Source organism: Ictidomys tridecemlineatus, unplaced genomic scaffold (genome assembly GCF_052094955.1).
Source record: "Ictidomys tridecemlineatus isolate mIctTri1 unplaced genomic scaffold, mIctTri1.hap1 Scaffold_132, whole genome shotgun sequence".
NCBI lineage: Eukaryota > Metazoa > Chordata > Mammalia > Rodentia > Sciuridae > Ictidomys > Ictidomys tridecemlineatus.
The window spans coordinates 798,365-817,405 of NW_027521185.1; the positions used below are offsets into that span (position 1 = coordinate 798,365).

Sequence of the window (19,041 nt, forward strand, 5' to 3'; positions counted from 1 at the left end):
CTCCCCTTCTCTTCTCATTTCTTTTACCTCTTTTTTCTGCCTCTCTACTCCTTCCCATCTGAAACAGTTCTATTACAGAACAGAGGTGCCAAGTTTTAAATTTTATTAAAATAATAGGAAAAGCTCCATAACCTTAGTTGCTTATTATTTCATGCTGTTTGTGGTTGATTTAAGTTTTATAAGTCAGTGGCTCTTGTTAGCAAAGTGGTCTTTTTCAGATGTTATTAGCATTGGTGCCTTTGTAGTCTTAAAATCTTTTGAGTAATATCAGCAATATTCATATTAGGAATTATATAATCTCATAGGGACTATCTTTAAATTCTAGATCAAGCATAATAAAATTTTAAAGTTTAATAATAAAACTTTATACAAAATTTATAGTAATATATTTGTATTCATTTAAATACATCTGCATATTTTTCAGATTCAGAAGGCTTGACTGCACAAATCATTATTGATGCCAACAATGCTGCCCGAGGGATGATCCAATGGCAGCACAGCAGGTAATCCCAAGGCTCTGTGAGCCCTTCTCTAAGCTTCAGATCTTTTACCATCTACCAAATAGAAGTTCAAAATAGGAAAAAAAATATTTTCTTTACTTTCTCTTTCTGTTCTTACAGATTTGAAGTAAATGAAACCCTTGAAAGTGTAATATTGGTAGCTCACAGGAGTGAAGAGGCTCTTGGCCATGTGTCTTTGTTTGTGTACGCCCAGAATTTGGAAGCACAACTGGGGCTGGATTACATCTTCACCCCAGTGGTAGGTCTTAACATCCATCCCAGATGACCTTTATGCATTATATTAAAATTACTGTTCCCTGAGAATTATAGTGACTTATGTCCTACATAAATTAGTACACTATTATATAACCCAATTCACAGTAAATTAGAACAGATTTTCATGTGGCAAAATAATTTTAGTATTTTAGTACGTAATATAAATTTAGTCTTATGGTAACAATTATTCTGTGAAGATTAATTTTTCTATTGTAACAACTGATATTGGAGAATACAGATCTTGTGTTAAGGAACTCATATCATTAGATGACCTTCTCAAAGTGTTTCTTATCTTGAAATTTTTATCCTTTATTTCATTGTTTTTAACTTACTGAAACACTTTGTGTTCTAAAAACTTTTTACTTTGTTTCTTAGTAACATTTTCCCCTTAATCAGATGTTCAGCTTCTTCTTTTCCTCCATAAATTTTACTTTTAAAATAAAACACTGTCAATTTAAATAAATTAAGATAGCTAATTCTTTGTGTTCGCAACTATATTGTTTCATCCCAAACATTTTATTAAAAAATGTTTTTTTAAAATGATATTATTCCTTTTAACTTTTAATCAGATTCTTCATTTTTCTGATGGAGAAAGACATACAAATATAGAAATCATGATTCTTGATGATTACATTCCAGAAGGAGATAAAAAATTTTAGCTCATTTTAACAAATCCTTCTCCTGGACTGGAACTGGGGAAACAGACAATAGGTATTTGACAATTTCTTCTCACCTCTTTCTCGTGCTGGTTTCCCTAATATGGGGGAAAGGCAGATTAGAGAGACTTGATGATTTCTACTTTGAATAAAAAAAAAACATTTTAAATTAGGCATCTTGGAATTCTATGTCAGTGTTTTTGAATGGGTATATTTATGTAAAGAACAAAAAAAAGAGTTAGTTGGTACTAAAGATACTATTGAGTCATTTCCTCAATTTAGAATGTTCAAAACATGAACAGGGAGAATGCAAAAAATATGTTTCAAGTGATGGCTATAAAGAAGGAGGAGAAAAATAGATAAAACAAAATAAAGGGAAAGAAAAAGAATGAACAAGATAATTTGACTACGAGAAAAAAAAAGGAGAGAAAGAGAAACAAGTAAAAAAAGAAACAAAACAAAACCAAAATTAACAAGACAAAAACACAGACCCTTAAGGGTCAATTCAAGGAAAAATAAACATGTTTAAAAAATGCTAAAACTGAGATTAAAAAAAAAAACAAATGTATGTATGTATGTATGTATGTCTACCAACGAATCACTCCAGCAAGAATACATACACACATGCACACTTAAAGAATTATCTCCACTTAGGTGTTTCAAAGTGTTGATAAAGGTGGATGTCGGTGCCTATCCTCAACTGTCATTCTGTTTCTTCTTGGGCTATGTATTGAGAGTAAGAGACACAACCTTGTTTGGGGGTTAACTACTTCCTCTTTTTGTGTTGTTCACTAAACTGCCCACTGCATTGGCCTAACACTGAAGTTGTTTGAAATAGCTTTCAGCTTCCCTGCTTACCATTATAAGATAGGAAGGAATGGAAGTACTGTCAACTGCAGTTTTGTGCAGACAGATAACATTGATGCACTCCGAGTGTGGAGCTTCTGCACAGTCCTAGTAGTGATGTTCTGGTGGCTAGGGCTTAGGTCTACTCAGAGCTTAAGGACTTTGTTGAGTATTATCTTCCCTGGAGAACACACATTTTTAGTGCCAGGCTGATGGCAATCGCTGCCAGGATCTCAGGAATCTTCCTAGAATTCTATTTGTAGGACAGGAAAGCCAGTCCTCTCCACGTGTTTCACGTCTCTATAAGTCTTACACACTCTGCTGCCCACAAACATTGCCTTCCCACACTTAGTCCCTAAGTGTATTCACACCCACTTGTTCAGTTTCATGACCTCTCCAGCTGGTTATGTGAGCCACCAGACTCAAAGGGTTAGTGAGTTGCACTTCCCTCTGTATTTCTTACTTGAATCACCATGGGTACAATATTCTCCGTAACTCTTGGATTTGTGTTCTACTAGGTACACGTTGGGCCACATGATGGGACATTATGGCAGTTCTTGTTTGATCTTACAGGCTTCTGCAGTAGCAAACTGCAAGGTGGCCTCCTCAAGATGACTTCCATGTCAGGTCTTCCCTTGTCAGTTGAGAGAAACAGATTTCACGACAAGCACATTTCAAACAAGAACCTGTTGTGCAGCCTCTGGATAGCTAAATTATGACTTTTTATCATCCATAGGTTTTCCCATGCCAATAGGTTGTGTCTCTCTATATACATATTACCCCTCCCCTCTGTGGCCAATCAGTGCTGCTGCTGCTGCTGCTGCAACCAAGTTGGCTCCAATGTACTCTTTCTTGTTCTTTGTTCAATGCATGTTCATTTCTATTTTTTTTAATATTTATTTTTTAGTATTCGGTGGACACAACATCTTTGTTGGTATGTGGTGCTGAGGATTGAACCCGGGCCGCACGCATGCCAGGCGAGCGTGCTACCGCTTGAGCCACATCCCCAGCCCGCATGTTCATTTCTATGATTCTAAGAGACAATTATTATCTAAAATTGAATTTCAGTGAGTTCCCTCTTTTACCCACCTTGCTGAGAAGCAGTTCTCCTGCTACTTGAGTGTGGAGTCATGGAGCAACTGGAAATGCAACCTTCCTCTATTCCACTATCTTGAATCTCTTCTAAATTTATATTTCAAACTCTTATCATATGATAATTTTTTTTCTTGTATCGTGGTAGTAGACAAGCATTTCATTTAAGGATGAAAGTTCTGGACCTTCTTTTCTATTACCTTTGCCTGATGGATAGCTCCAGGACATGTTGAGCAGTACCAGTGCTGGCAGTCATCATTATCTTGTTTCTTTCTTTTATTATTATTATTATTATTAGTTATTCAAAACATTACAAAGCTCTTGACATATCATATTTCATACATTTGATTCAAGCGGATTATGAACTCCCAATTTTACCCCATATACATATTGCAGATTCACATGGGTTACACATCCACTTTTTTACCTACTGCCATACTAGTATATGTGGTATTCTGCTGCCTTTCCTATCCTCTACTATCCCCCCTCCCCTCCACTCCCCTCCCCTCCCATTTTTTCTCTCTACCCCATCTACTGTAATTCATTTCTCTCTCTTGTTTTTCCCCTTTTCCCTCACTTCCTCTTTTATGTAATTTTGTATAACAATGAGGGTTTCCTTCCTTTACCATGCAATTTCCCTTCTCTCTCTCTTTCCCTCCCCCCTCTCATCCTTGTTTAGTGGTGATCTTCTTCTCATGCTCTTCCTCCCTATTCTGTTCTTAGTTGCTCTCCTTATATCAAAGATGACATTTGGCATTTGTTTTTTAGGGATTGGTTAGCTTCTGTTTTTACTGGGAATGTTTTCACTGTTTCGTCATTAAATTTGGTCTCTGCTGTTGACTTCTGAGAGGTAGCATCACATCAGGTTTACAAACCTACCTTCCATTCTAAGATTGCAGAGTATTTTCATATAATAAAGGAATATGAAATTTTATGTAATGCTTTAAAAATTAACCCTCTTTAAAAAAAAGGAAAAGGTACTCTTAAAATGATCACTTGCGGTCAAGAGTTGACCTTTTTTTCCAATGAAATATCCACACTCATTTAAGCATTTATAACAGCCCCTCTTATTTTCATTTATCTTTGAATATTTTTGTTTTGACAGCTGTAATTACCATCCTTGCTAATGATTATGGCCCTGGAGTTCTGTCATTTAAAAACAGTGAGCACTTTTTCCTGAGAGAGCCAGCAGCTCTCTATGTTCAGAAAAGCATTGCGGTCTTGTACATTGTTCGGGAACCTGCATGAGGACTGTTTGGAACTGTGACAGTTCAGTTCATTGTCACAGAAGTGAATTCTTCAACAGAATCCAAGGACCTGACTCCTTCCAAAGGCTATATTGTATTAGAAGAAGGTGTTCGACTCAAGGTACAGTATGCAACTTTAATAAGGATGAAGCTTATAACTCTAATATTTACAAAATATTTTTCCTGCATCCTCAAAAAAAGAAAAAGATATTTCCAACTTAGTTGAGAAATAAAGACACGATTAGATTATTATGTGACAAGTGCTAATGTACTATATGTAGTATGTATAGAGGGCAACTGAAGAAATTTACTATTAATAGAGAAATATGTAAATAATAAAAATACACATATTGTTTTTTTAATTTTAAATTCCAAACTTATTTAAATGGTATACTTCACTTTATATGTAAAGCATAAGCCAAAAAAAGCTCCCAGCCCCAGTCAGTCATTTCTTTTTGCTATATTTTAATTAAACAGCATGTAACTTCTGCTTCAAACTGTTTGAGAATAGGAATAGTGTTTGAAAGAGAAAAATCCTGGATTTGAGATTAATTATAAATGTGATCTATCCTTACATAAGTTTAGTTTCCCAACTTATTTTTCTATATATTTTCCATTCCTGTATATTGATTTTCTGTTCCTACTAAACTTTATTTTTAAAAATATAGTTGAAGTTTAAATTAGTTCATTGCATTATCTTTAGACATTTTTCAAGCTAGCTAAAATACTGCTTTAAAGAAATATATTTGCAGCCCTTTCCTCTAAACTAATTCATCTAACAATCAAATAACTTTCTCAATTTTAAGTTTTTGTAAAGTTCAACATATTTTTTTGTTCATTTTTTAAACGTTCTTCCAAATTTAAAATCTTTGATTTCTTCAAAGACACACTTAAATTGTGAAAAATACAAAAGTTCAAATGTGAAGTATATTAAAATTTGTCATTGCTTTATTCACATTTTTTCTCTTAATAATTTTTTTTTTGTAATTTAAAATGTTTAAAATTTTTTTACTGTAATATTTTGTGTCTTTTTCTCGGCGTGTATTTAAGTAAAAACTTTTGTTCATTTGGTAAATTAAACATTAGAGAAAGTTGGATTAAATATTTTTGGCTCACACAACTGTTTTTGCTCCACGTTTTTATTTTGACATATAAATAGTAAAATGCACCAATTCCAAACATATGGATTAATGATTTTAAACATAGTATACACACATATAATGACGTGTATTAGTCAGCTTTTCATCACTATGAACAAAATACTGATAAGAACAACTTAATGGGGAAAGATTTATTTTCGCTTAGTGTTTCAGAGGATTCAGGCTATGTCATTGGGCTCCAAGGTAGAATCATCTTGGTGGAAGGGTGGAGTTGAGGAAAGCTGCTCAGCTTATTGCACCTGGGGAAAACAGAAAGCAAGAGGAAAGTGCCAGAGAGAACCCAGACCTTTCCAGGACAACCTCTATCCCTTGTGACCCACTTAATACAAGTAATCCATTCAGCCATCAGTGGATTAATCTACTGATGAGATCAGAGCCCTCATGATTTATCACTTTCCAAAAAGTCTACCTCTGAGCACATGAGACTTTGGACAACATTTCATATCCAAAACATAATACCTCCACTCAGATTAAAGATATTAACACTACTGTTACCCAGATGGTTCTCTTTTGCGTCTTGCCTTTTCAAGAGGAAACTACTTTGTAATGTTTTAATTGACTCATTTTTGCTGATTCTTGAGCTTTGTGTAAATAGGGCCTTATAGTATCTATTCTTTTGTGTTTAGCTTCTTTCATGCTTATTTTGTGTGGTTGCAGACATCCGTAGCTGATCCTTTTTTATTGTTGAATAGAGTTTTATGGAACAGATCACCATTTGTTTATCCATTTTCCTGTTGATGAACATTTGGGGTGTTTCTAATTTGTTCCTACTATGGCTTTTTTGTAATATATATATTTTAATTGTCAATGGACCCTTATTTATTTATATGTGGTGCTGAGAATTCAATCCAGTGCCTCAAACATGCTAGGGAAGTGCTACCCCTGAGCCAGAACCCCGGCCCCTCTACCATGGCTTTAATGGTGAATCCTAGACTAGAAAGACATTAATGAAGTTATATAGCCAGAGCAGGATAAAAAAGTATCCCCCAAAAGGACATGAATTTAATATTTTAATATTTTATTCTGTGTTATTTAAAAATGTCATTTATTTTTTTAGACACTTCCATGTAGTGTACCACAATGTTGAAACTCCCAAAAGTAATAACATGAAAATCCCAAAAGTAGCTATCACATTATGAGGACCATTATTAAATAAAAAAGAGGTGCTGTTTTTTGAAAGACATTATTTTGGTTTCTAAAATGTTTATTAAATTTCTCTGTATGTGTTTTGCAAATATATTCTATTCTAGTAACTTTACTTTTTTTACTTTGTTTTCAGGCCCTGCACATTTTTGCTGTATTAGACACAGAACCAGAAATGGATGAGCATTTTGTTTGCACCTTGTTTAATCCTATGGGAGGTGCTAGACTAGGGGCACAGGTTCAAACCTTGATAACAGTATTACAAAATCAGGCCCATTTGGGGCTGTTCGGTATTTCTGCTATTGAAAATAGGTATAATTTATTTATAAGAAAATATAACTTCTGAAAATAACAAAGAAATAATTTTTGACATAAGAAAATGCAAAAGAAAATTGAGGTGTGATTATGTAAAGTGGACTTTTAAAATGAATTCCAGAAGACAGATCCATAGTCCACAAGCTCTCTTATTACAGAGAACATCAAAGACTTAACCATGGCCTGCTAAATGGTGTCATCAGAATTCTTATGTTCTCATAGTTCACACTTCTAGGAAAAGGCCTGCATTATTTTGTGATTTTAGAAATAAAAAGCAAGAAAAAATATAAAATATACTTGGTCACTGAATCCAAATACATGACTCTTTAAACATATTAAAATGATTATAGTTATAAAATTTCCTTTGGAAACTGACAGATATTTATATACAGTATTTTAAGAGATTTAGTTTTATTTCTATACTAGGAATTTCCTGTTTTTTCCTGTCAGATGTTTTTGATTTATGTGTGAAAAATTCAAAAAAGACAGTTTTAAAATGTGTAATGTTAAATTACTGATCTTCAGTATTTTCTGATTATGAGTGTTGCATTCGTATTTTAAAAAAACTCCATAAATGAATATTTTCAAGCACCCATTTGTCTTGAAAATATTCATGTATCAAATTTGTGCATGCCATTTGGGTTATATAAATGTAGAAGCATATTAAGCATATGCTGGTAATGTGACATGTATTTTAAATATGTAAAAATTATATTCTTTTTCTGTTTTCCACAATTTCAGAGCCACTTCTATAGATATTGAAGAAACCAACAGAACAGTATACTTAAATGTGTCGCCTACTAATGGCATTGATTTAGCTGTGAGTGTGCGGTGGGAGACGATATCTGAAACAGCCTTTGGCATGAGTATGTTTAGTTTTTTATGAGAACAAAATGCTGTAACTCAGAAATGTTGCATGTATAAGATTTACATTATTTCCATGAATTATAACTTATGGATTTATTAAAAATGGGAAACAGATATTTAATTTTATTACTATATCCAAGAATATTTATTGAGTGCCTAGGTATGGTATTGAGCTCATGGAGCTTAGAATTTAAGGTGTACCAAAATAAATAAGTAAAAATCAATGTGGAGGAATCAATTATGCAAAGAACTGGGTTGGAGGAACCTGGGAGACAAGAGGGGGAAGCTTTAGAGGCAGGAAACTCAGGCATGAAAGGACATGTCATAATTGAAGAACCTCAGTGAATAGGGAGTACAGAAATAGGGGAGATGCAGAGATCATTGAAGAACTTGAGAAATATTTTATGGATGTCAATCTTTTATCCCAGAGTTAATGGAAAACCTTTGAGTAGTTTAGGCATGGAAAAGATGGTATGGTATGATCATGTTTGCATTTTTCAGTGTTATTCATAGGACCATGTAAAGAATTGGTTGGGGGCTGGGGATATGTCTCAAACGGTAGCGCGCTCGCCTGGCGTACATGCGGCCCGGGTTCGATCCTCAGCACCACATACCAACAAAGATGTTGTGTCTGCCGAGAACTAAAAAATAAATATTAAAAAATCTCTCTCTCTCTCTCTCTCTCTCCTCTCTCACTCTCTCTTTTTTTAAAAAAAGAATTGGCTGGTATAGCAGAGAAGAGAGGATGCATGGAGATGAGCAAAAGGGCAAAAGATGATAGAAGTTTAGAGCAGGTTAAGGTGATGAACTGGGTGCAAGGGTGAGGCTGAGTCCCAGATGACTCCTATTTCCTCAGCTTGTGTGGTAAGATAGAGTGTCTTGCTACTGACTAAGAGATATGTGAAAGAAGGCTAGGTGTTGTTTTGGCGAGGGAATTAAAATAAATGTGTTTTAGCACATGTTAAGTTTGAGTTCCTTTTGAGAAGGCATTTATACTCAAAGGAAGGTCTCTGCTGCAAGATAGACTTAGGGATCTGACATGTGTTACTGTTTTTAAAGTCATGGACATTGATTTAACAATCTGAGAAGAGGAGCTCTAGACAGAGAAGGGAAGAAGACCCAGCCTGAAAATTGAAAAGCATCAGATTGAATGGCTAGGGATAGCAGAGTGATCTCACGAAGGGGATTTGGAGACCTGGTGAGAAATACAGGAGAAAACAGTAGATTGCAGATACTAGAAGAGTGTGTTAAAGGGTAGGAGATGGGCTGGGGCTATTGCTCAATGTCAGAGTGATTGCCTAGCATGCCCAGGGTCCTGAGTCCAAACCCCAGTGCTGGAAAAAAGAAATAAAACATGTTTTAGCATATTTCCCTTTAAAATTACAGTTAGCAAGTATTTATATTTAAATAGACCTTGGGAAAGTTCATATGGCTATAGAGTGAAGTATTAGTACTCCTTTTGTTATCCATAATTGTTACTTTAAGTTACTATTTTTAAGTTTTCTAGCCTCTTTCTTTCTTTCTCTCTCTCTCTCTCTGTATCTCTCTATCTCTCTCTCTCCTCTCTCTCTCTCTCTCTCTCTCTCTCTCTCTCTCTCTCTCTCTCTCTCTCACACACACACACACACACACACACACACACACACCCCATGGGGAATTCATTTGTATTGAAGTCATTAGTCTCAATGTTTAAATAACAAATTAGAGCAGATAAGTTTGAGAAGGAAATATGCACTGGTAAATAATGATTTATGTTTTTAGGGGGAATGGATGTTGTCTTTTCCATATTTCAAAGTTTTTTGGACAAGCCAGTTTCTGGCTGGTGTTTCTTTACTTTGGAAGATTCAGTATATGGTATAATGTTAAGAAAATCATCATTTACTATTTACCGATGGCAAGGGATTTTTATTCCAGTAAAAGTAAACATTGCTTATTTTTTTCCACAGTGCACAAAATAAAATATACAAGTAAATGTGAGATACATTATGAGTTAACTGTTTTTTGTAGTTCTCATTTTCTAGGATTTAAAGATACAAAATCCTAAAAATTGTGAGGCCTTTAAGATTGGACTTTCCCCCTACTTTGTAATTACTCATAAAGAAAGAAATGAAGAGAAGTCTTCTGTTAACAGTGTGTATACCTTCACATCTGGATTCCAGTTATTCCTGGTAAAAACAAAAGCTTCATTTTATATTGCTTTACCTAAAAGAAATTCAGATTTGTAAGACTGATCTAAATGGATGACAATGTATATTCTATGTTAATGAGTAACAGGACTTTTTGCAAGTTGATACAAATTGTAGCATGTATCTTAACCTGGGGCTTTTTTTGTTTGCTTGAAATGATGTATGCTTATGATATATGCATACCTAGTGATCAGAATAGTTTTAAACATCGAGTCTTAAACATCAAATACTAACTCATTAGTATAATATTTAGTGCCTTTCTGAGTTAAACTCTTTAAATTTTTATTCCCACTTTTCTGTCTTCCTTGCAGGTGCAAACAGTCATTATTTCTGAGAGTTCCCAAGTAAGATATTTTACTTCAGACAGTCAAGATTATTTAATTGTTGCAAGTCAAAGAGAGGATTCCGAAAAATACTGTAATTGAAAGTTATGAGGTAGGGTCTAGAGATTTGGTATAAAAGAAAACCATAGTTTGTGGTAAAGTAGTAAAGGAGAATATGAATATTGATTGGTCCCAATTAACTTTTAAACAACAGTTATGAATATTATATGTTCTTCAAGAACCAAAGCAAATGTAATCATAAACATGAACATTTAATCAGAATTTAATTAAGTTGGAAAACATTATGGAGAAAAATCACACAGCTAGACAGATGGTATCACTAAAAATTCATGATTAACATTGCCAATTGGGCACTCAGCATCACCCCAGAAATTTCACATTTTTCTAGCACACTACATTTTATAATCTCCTTAATGTTTAATTGATAATTTTTGTCTCTCATGCTTCTGTACATGCTTCTTATCGCCTCATTTTCAACTAATGACCTCAGTGAAATGAAAGTCACTAGAGGGAGATTACTTATTTTCCCAACACCAATTTCAAAATCCCACTTAAAAGCCAGTGTTGCCCCTCCCTCCTGCTGCAGCAGAGGAGTGTCCTTCTGGAGAAGCCCTTCCTTTCACATGGCTGCCCCTCAGCCTTCATAAGGTTTAGTTATTCCCTCCATAGCTGGCATTTCTTTCTCCATGAAATTATTACAGTTGGCATAAATAGTTGAGAATTGTTCAGTTTACAACAAAATCCCTTGATCTCTTCCCTTTCTAATTTCTTTTTTTTTTCATTTATTATCTCTCCTTTGTGGTAGGACGTTGTGAGAGAAGTGTCAGCTAGCTTTGTCTACTTCTCATGCTCACCCATGGCGACTGGGTTGCCAAATCCAGTGGATATGTTTATCACTGTCATATACAACTTCCCACCAGCATGAGACTTAGTCATACCCAAATCTCAACCCCCTCTACTCTTGCTTTATGATACCACAAGGCTTTCCTTCTTAAGAACTCTGTCTGCTCAGTCTCCATTGCTGGTTCCTCCTCCCTTTTCTGAATCAATATGTCTTAGAGTATTCCATAATTCAGTTTTAGTTCATATTTCTTTTTTCTTTTCACCTACTCTGGGAAATTTCATCAGTTCTGTAGCTCTTCATAGGAACATTAGGCTAGCTTTACATATCAGCTATAGGCTAATGTCTTTCAAATCATATCTGTAACCTTTCCTCTGTAGTCCAGACTTGAATGTCTAACTGCCTATTGATGCATCCACTTAAATATATTTTAGGAGTGTGTTATAATGTATATCAAGCTGAACTGTAATTAATTTTCTCTATGAAACTTGTGTTTGAGTATTTTCTTTTATCTCAGGAAATAGTAACCTCAGAAATGCAAGTGCTCAAGGGAGAATTCTGTGATATATTTTGTTGAATTACCCCTTTTTTTCTTTCACATCTAATTGATCATTAAGTGTTTTTGAATCTGTGTCTCCATAATATTTTTGAGTGTAGACATTTCTTTCCACCTCAGCTCATCTCCGTCTAAGCCTAGTTCTTATCTTTTCTTAACTGAACTGCTAGTCTCCAAGCTAGTCTCTGAAGTTCTCTGATCTCCTCAGATTCATTCTCTATTGGTAGCAGGAGTAATCTTTTAAAAATATTGATTCATGTTACTCATTTAAAAAATTTAGTGATTCCAAATGATAATAAATTTAGCATTAGTTAGTATGCTATATATGTAGGATAACCATATTTCTTCTAGCCCAGGATAGCACTGGATCATGCCATGTCCTTGTATAATTATTATTAATATTTCAATCTCTAAAGAACCCCTACATGAATGGTAATTATATGGTCACCCAAGAAAGGATACTTCATGAGTTCCCCTTTCCTGTCTTGACTGTTCAACCTCTTAGCACTGTCAGCTTTCTGGGCTAGTTTTTATTCAGAGCATCATAACCATCTGTATCTTAGAAACTGTCATGTCATTCCTTCTATCTTCATTCCCCTAATACATACATTTCTTTCATCATATTATCTTGACTTTTGGCTTCAGTATCAGTTTTAATTTATGGTCATCATTTATTCAGTTATTGCTATGTGAGTTTTTGCCTTTTCCTCATCGTTAATAAGAGTGATAAAGGAGGAGGTCAGTGTACCCAGGCTTCTAGCTTAATGCTTGTCTCAAAAGTCCTAACTGTTGACTGCATAATTATTATTTTTTCTCTTTTAAATTAGAGCTTTATAGTTATACATAGTAGTTGCATTCATCCTGAAAAACTCACACATGCATGGAAATCTATTTTAGTTCATGATATCCATTTTTCCCTCCTCTTTTTCCCTTCCATCGTCCTTCCCCTCTCCATCCCTTTCCTCCACTCTGCTAGACTTCCTTTCACTTGTCTATTATTTAATATTTGATTCATTTGTATTATCCTTTCCTTACCTCCTCCTTTCCTTATTTTACTCTAGCTTCTGCATATAAACTTTGAGTTTCTGAGTTTGGCTAATTTCACTAAACATGATATTTTCCATTTTCATCCATTTACCAGCAAGTGCCATCATTTCATTTTTTTTATGGCTGAGTAAAACTCCATTGTGTGTGTGTGTATGTATCATAATTGTGATACATATTAAGAATATATATATATATATTTATATGTATATGTGTGTGTATATATATATATTTTTTTCATTCTATTCCAGTCATCTATTTATTGGCATCTGGGTTGATTCCATAAGTTACCTATTGAAATTTTGCTGCTATACACTTTGAGGTGGCTATATCCCTGCAGTGTGTCAATCTTATGTCTCTCTGGAAAAATACCAAGGAGTGGGATAGCTAGGTCATAGGGTGGTTCCATCTCTAGGTTTTTGAGGAATCTCCATACTGCTCTTCAGAGTGGTTTAGTAGTCACATAACCATATTCAAGTGTACCTTTCCCCCCCCCCCAACATCGCCAGCAATTATTATTCATATTCTTGAGCAGTGCCATTCTGACTGGGTTGAGATTACATTGTATTTTAATTTTGATTTATATTTTCCTGATAGCTGTTGAACATTTTTTTTCGTATATTTTTTGGCCATTTGTGTTTCATCTTTTGAGAAGTTTCTGTTTAGATATTTTGCCCATTTATTGATTGCACTATTATTATTATTATTATTATTATTATTATTATTATATTATATTTGGTGCTAAGTTTTTTTTAATCTTCTGGATATTAATCCCCTATCAGAAGAATAGCTGGCCAAGATTCTTTCCCTTTCTGTCATCTCTCTATTCATGTTCTTAATTGTTTCCTTTGCTGTAGACAAGCTTTTTAGTTTTATGGCATTCATTTATTCTTCATTTTATTTCTTGCACTTTGGGGGTCTTGTCAGCATCTATATGATGGACTATGGAGCCTATGTTTTCTTCTAGTAGTTGTAAAGTTTTTGGTCTAATTCCCGATATTTGATCCATGTTGATTTGGGTTTGTATAGGGTGAAATAGAGGGGTCTGATTTATTTTTCTATACATAGCTATCCAGTTTTCCTAGCACCATTTGTTAAAAGGCTGTCTTTTGTCTGTCTAAAATATAGTTTTGACATATTTTTCAAATGTCAGATGGCTGTAAGTATGTGGATTTGTCTCTTCGTCTTCTATTCTGTTTTATTTGTTTTCATGTCTATTTTGATGCCAATACCATGCTGTTTTTGGTACTATAGCTCTGAAATATAATTTCAGATCAGGTATTGTGATACCTCCTGCTTCTCTTCTCTTGCTTAGTATTGCTTTGGCTATTTTGTTTCTCTTATTATTCCAAATGAATTTAAGAATTTTTTTCTAATTTTGTGAAAAATATCATTTTTATTTAAATGAGATTGCTTTGAATCTCTATATTGCTTTTGGTACTGTGGCCATTTTGACAATATTGATTCTGTCTATTCAAGAACATGGGATATCTTTCTATTTGATAAGGTCTTATTCAGTTTTTTTCTTCATTGTACTATAAATTTCATTGCTGAGTTCTTTTACCTTTTTTTTTTAGATTAACTCTTTAACACTTTTTTGGATATTATTATAAATGGGATGGTTTTCTTCATTTCTTCCTCAGCCGAATTATGGTTAGAGTGTAAGAAAGCTATTGATTTATGAGTAGTGATCTTGTATTCTCCTTCTTTGCTAAACTTATTTATAAGCTCTAGAAGTGGTCTAGTGGAGTTTTTTTAGGTCTTCTAGATATAGAATCATATCATTGGCAAACAAATAGTTTGACGTCTTTTTTCCCTATTTGTATACCTTTCATTTCCTTTTGTTGTCTGATTGCTCTGGCTAATGTTTTGAGGACTATATTGAATAGGAGTGGTGAGAGTGGACAGCCTTGTGTTATTCCTGTTTTTAAAGGAAATGCTTTTAGTGTTTCTCCACTGAGTATGATGTTGGCTTTGAGTTTGTCATAAATGGCCTTTATGATGATTAGGTAAGTTCTTTTGAATCCTAGCTTCTCCAGCATTTATTCATGTGAATTGGTGTTGAATTTTATCAAAGGCCTTTTCTGCATGTATTGAGATGACCAAATGATTTTTGTCCTTAATTCTGTTAAAGGATTAATTACATTTATTGATTTGCCTATGATGAAACAACTTTGTATTCCTGAAATGAAACCCACTTGATCATGGTGTATTGTCTTTTCTGATGTGTTTTTAAATGGTGTTTGCTAAAATTTTATTAAGGAATTTTGCATCTAGTTTATCAGGGATATTATTCTGTAGTTTTATTTCCTTGATGCATCTTATCTGGTTTTGGCATCAGGGTTATACCAGCTTCTAAAAATGTATTTAGGAGTGTTCCCTCTCTTTTAATTGCATGGAATAATTTGAGAAAGAGTATTAGTTCTTTTTTAAAGATCTAGTAGAATTCAGTTGAGAATCCATCAGGTCCTGGGTTTTCCTTTTTTGAAAGGCTTTTAATTACTGTTTCAGTTTCATTAGTTAGTATTGGTCTATTTAGGTTTTTATACATCTTTCTGATTCAATTTGAGTAGGTCCATATGTGTCTAGAAATTTGTCAGTGTCTTTAAGATTTTCCAGCTTATTGGAGTACAAATTTTCAAAACAGGTTTTGATAACTCTCTGGATTTCAAAAGGGTCTTTGCTGGTATTTCCTTTTTTAACTCAGATCTTGTTGATTTGCTTCTTCTCACTCTTTCTTTTGGTTAGTTTGGCTAAATGTCAATCTTATTTCTTGTTCCTGTCTATTGTTTTCTTATTCTCAGCTTTATTGATTTTGGCTGTGAACTTAATTATTTCCTGTCTTCTACTGGTTTTAGGATTAGATTGTTCATCTTTTTCTAAGGCCTTGAGGTGAAGCATAAGCATATTTATTTGACAATTCTTTAATTTTATAGTGGTGCTATAATTTTCCTCTTAGAACTATTTTAATACTGTCCCAGAGATTCTGATCTATTGTATCTTTTTCTCTTTTTTTCCTAAGAATTTCTTAATTTCTATTCTTATTTCTTCTTTGATATTTTCTTCATTTAAGAGAGTATTGTTAAATCTCCATCTTTTTGTGGTTTCTATTATTTTTCTTGCTTTGATTCTAGTTTCATTCCATTATTATCTGATAGGATACATGGGATATGTTGATTTTTTTTTTTTGGTATTTGCTAAGATTTGTTTCATGGCCCAGAATATGGTCTATTTTGGAAAAAAAATTTGTGTGCAGTGGAGAAGATAAATTCCGCTGTTATAGGGTGGAATATTCTGTAGATGTACATTTGATCCATTTGATTTATAATATTGTTTATGATGCACACATGGAAATAATTTTTTAATACTTTTTTATAACTTTATTGAATTTTTTACTGTGGTGCTGAGGATCAAACCCACTGCCTCACCCATGCTAGGCAAGTGCTCTACCACTGAGCTACAGCTCTAGCCCCAGAAAGAAATTTTAAAAATTCCAATGAAGAATGAATAGTGAAGGACACTTCTCCATTGAATTAGACAAAATAATTGATGACATTGGGTGGTTTTTGTGTATGTCAACAGTCTTTCTTTTCAATTCTTCTGAGTTGTATACAGATAGTGAGAGCAAAGGGTGGGATTGTTTAGTCCTTCCTGGTTTTGTGTTGCTCTCTGAGCTGCCACTTAGAACAGCCTAAGATTGAAGCTGTTTGATGTAGTATGTAAGACTCAGCTTCCCTTCTCACTAGTATGAGGTAGCGTGGGTTAGGACAAACTGTCAGCTGGTGTTTTGTCCATCTGGACCAGTTTGGTGCACTCCTAAGGAACTGCCTCTGCAGCATCCTGTGAGGAAAGTTCCAGCAGGTAAGGCTGAGGTCTCATTAGGCCTCCTGGGCTTTGTTGGCTGGGGCTTCTTTGGAAAGACTAGATGGACCCACTTCTAGATTAGACAATAGCCAATGTCATCTGCAGGTCTGGTTCTCAAGACCCTCCCAAAAATCCAATCATGGGACAGGGGGTTGCTGATCCTTTACTCACTGCTGCTCAAGAGCACTGTCTTCTCTGGTCTAGTCCTTTAGTGTGTTCACCGTGCCAACTCAGACTTCAGCTGGTCACATGAGCTGCCTGAGACAAAGGACAAGTGAATTGGGCTCCCTTTGCTCTGGGTGTAGTCACTGTTTTACTCACTTTCCATCTGGCCTAGCCTAGGTCCCCGGAAAACTGTGTGCAGGACATTGTGACTTGCCTCATCTCTCCGTAACCAGTTGAAATATAGAGTGTGCTTTTCAAGCATTAGCATGCAGTACAGCCTATGGATCAGTTAAGAATAGGTAGCATTTTTGATTTCAGGTTTCTCTCTATGAAGACTGTGTTCTGTTGCCTCTGTCTGTGGTGACTCTGCATAGGTGGTGGGGCTGCCAGGTCTGCTCCAATGTATTCCTTCTTGTTCAGTTACTGTACCCAAATTCCTGAGTCTCTGAGATACCTCAGTGTCTAATGTTAAATTTTATTGAAATTCCTCTTTTACCCACCTTGTTAAGAAGCTGTACACCTGTTGCTTTGGTCCCAGGCCACTGTTGTGGGGTTCACACACAGAGACATGACACCAAGGTGGTTAATAAGAGTAATGTTTATTTTGTGCCAGGACAGACTGGGTGTATTTTCATCCAAAAGCCAAGCCCCTATTGCAGCAGGGATTTGCCTTATATAGCCACTGCTAGTCTCCCTTTCCCCTGTTACATATTAGCTTCTTTGCTCCCCTGTATGGAAAAATACACTTCATGTGGTTATTCTATAAGGAAATTTTGACAGAGCTGCACAGGCCCACTGGGGGTGTTGGCAGAGTTGCACATGTGCTCTGAGTGTTAGCAGAGTGGCGTTTGCATGCTTAGTGTGCCACACTGCCTTTCTTTGTTCTGGGGAACACATGCATACCTGGTTACTAAAGGTGCCACATTATTCAACAGAGTTGCATGTGCACACATCTACTAGCTGTGCTGTGCCTCTTTGTTTGAAGAGGGCTCCTACCACACCAGGATGCAGCTTAGGAAGTAGCTTTCCTTTACTTCGCTATCTTCTGTCTCCTCCACCATCTTCCATCTCCTGAATAAGTATAATTTGTTGTGAAAGTGCTCAAATTATATAGGAAACCAGGTCAATTATACACTTTCTTTTAATTGTAAATATTATGAACACTTATCCTGAAGCCTTGTATGCATTGCCACCATGAGGATGAAAATAGTTTAGGCATTTCTCTATATGCTGTTGATCAAGATGTTGGAAATGATTTGCAGCATCAGAAGATCTTGTACTAACTTCTAAGATTTATTTTCAAATAATTTCTCTTTCATTTATTCTGCATGCATGTGTGTACACACACAGAGATAAAAAAGGGGAGAAGGCATTAGGCTTGGTACTTTCCCACTTAATAAAAGTATCATCCTAACTAAATAAAAGGATACAGGAGAATAGACATGTGACATTGGCTAAATTCTTCCTAGTGCTAAATTCCTAGTCATGAAGGTTTTTATATTTGAACATTTCCTACAGGTCTTCAGATGGAATGGACAGAGCTTTGCATTGCAACAGAATCTTCCTGTCCAGGGTGTTTTGACCATGGCCTTATTCAACAGAGGCAACTCTTTGTTCTTAGCAATTTCCCAGGCTAATGTCAGGCTATATGTCCTTTTATTCAGATGGTCTGGCAGCACATTTATTTACTTTGAAGAAATGCCAGTCAGTGGAACGACACAAATTGAAGCTTTGTCTTCAGGAGATGATATTTACTTAATTTTTGCCAAAAATACCTTTTTAGATAAGATGACATGGTGTTTATAATGCAACTATAGTTATTACCCAAATTGTCTAGCCTTCATAATGTTTTTTTATATGAAAATGCTCTTGTAACAATTTTTTTAGGTAATCCATAGACTATTTCTTGAGGGATAATGTTAATTATCAGGTATAAATG

The 19,041-nt window shown here is 34.9% G+C and overlaps 2 long non-coding RNA genes across 3 annotated transcripts; both read left to right on the forward strand.

Annotated features, from left to right (window-relative positions):
* Nucleotides 1-693, forward strand: LOC144372569 (uncharacterized). Its single transcript, XR_013432541.1, has 3 exons — nucleotides 1-85; nucleotides 425-503; nucleotides 621-693. It is a non-coding gene; the product is annotated as an uncharacterized LOC144372569 (long non-coding RNA).
* A 9,434-nt stretch (nucleotides 694-10,127) lies between these two features.
* LOC144372565 (uncharacterized) lies at nucleotides 10,128-18,867 on the forward strand. 2 transcript variants are annotated; one of them, XR_013432538.1, is made up of 3 exons: nucleotides 10,128-10,270; nucleotides 10,600-10,723; nucleotides 18,767-18,867. It is a non-coding gene; the product is annotated as an uncharacterized LOC144372565 (long non-coding RNA). The 2 variants fall into 2 exon arrangements; XR_013432537.1 differs by lacking the exon at nucleotides 18,767-18,867 and adding an exon at nucleotides 18,621-18,729.
* Nucleotides 18,868-19,041: the final 174 nt, after the last annotated feature.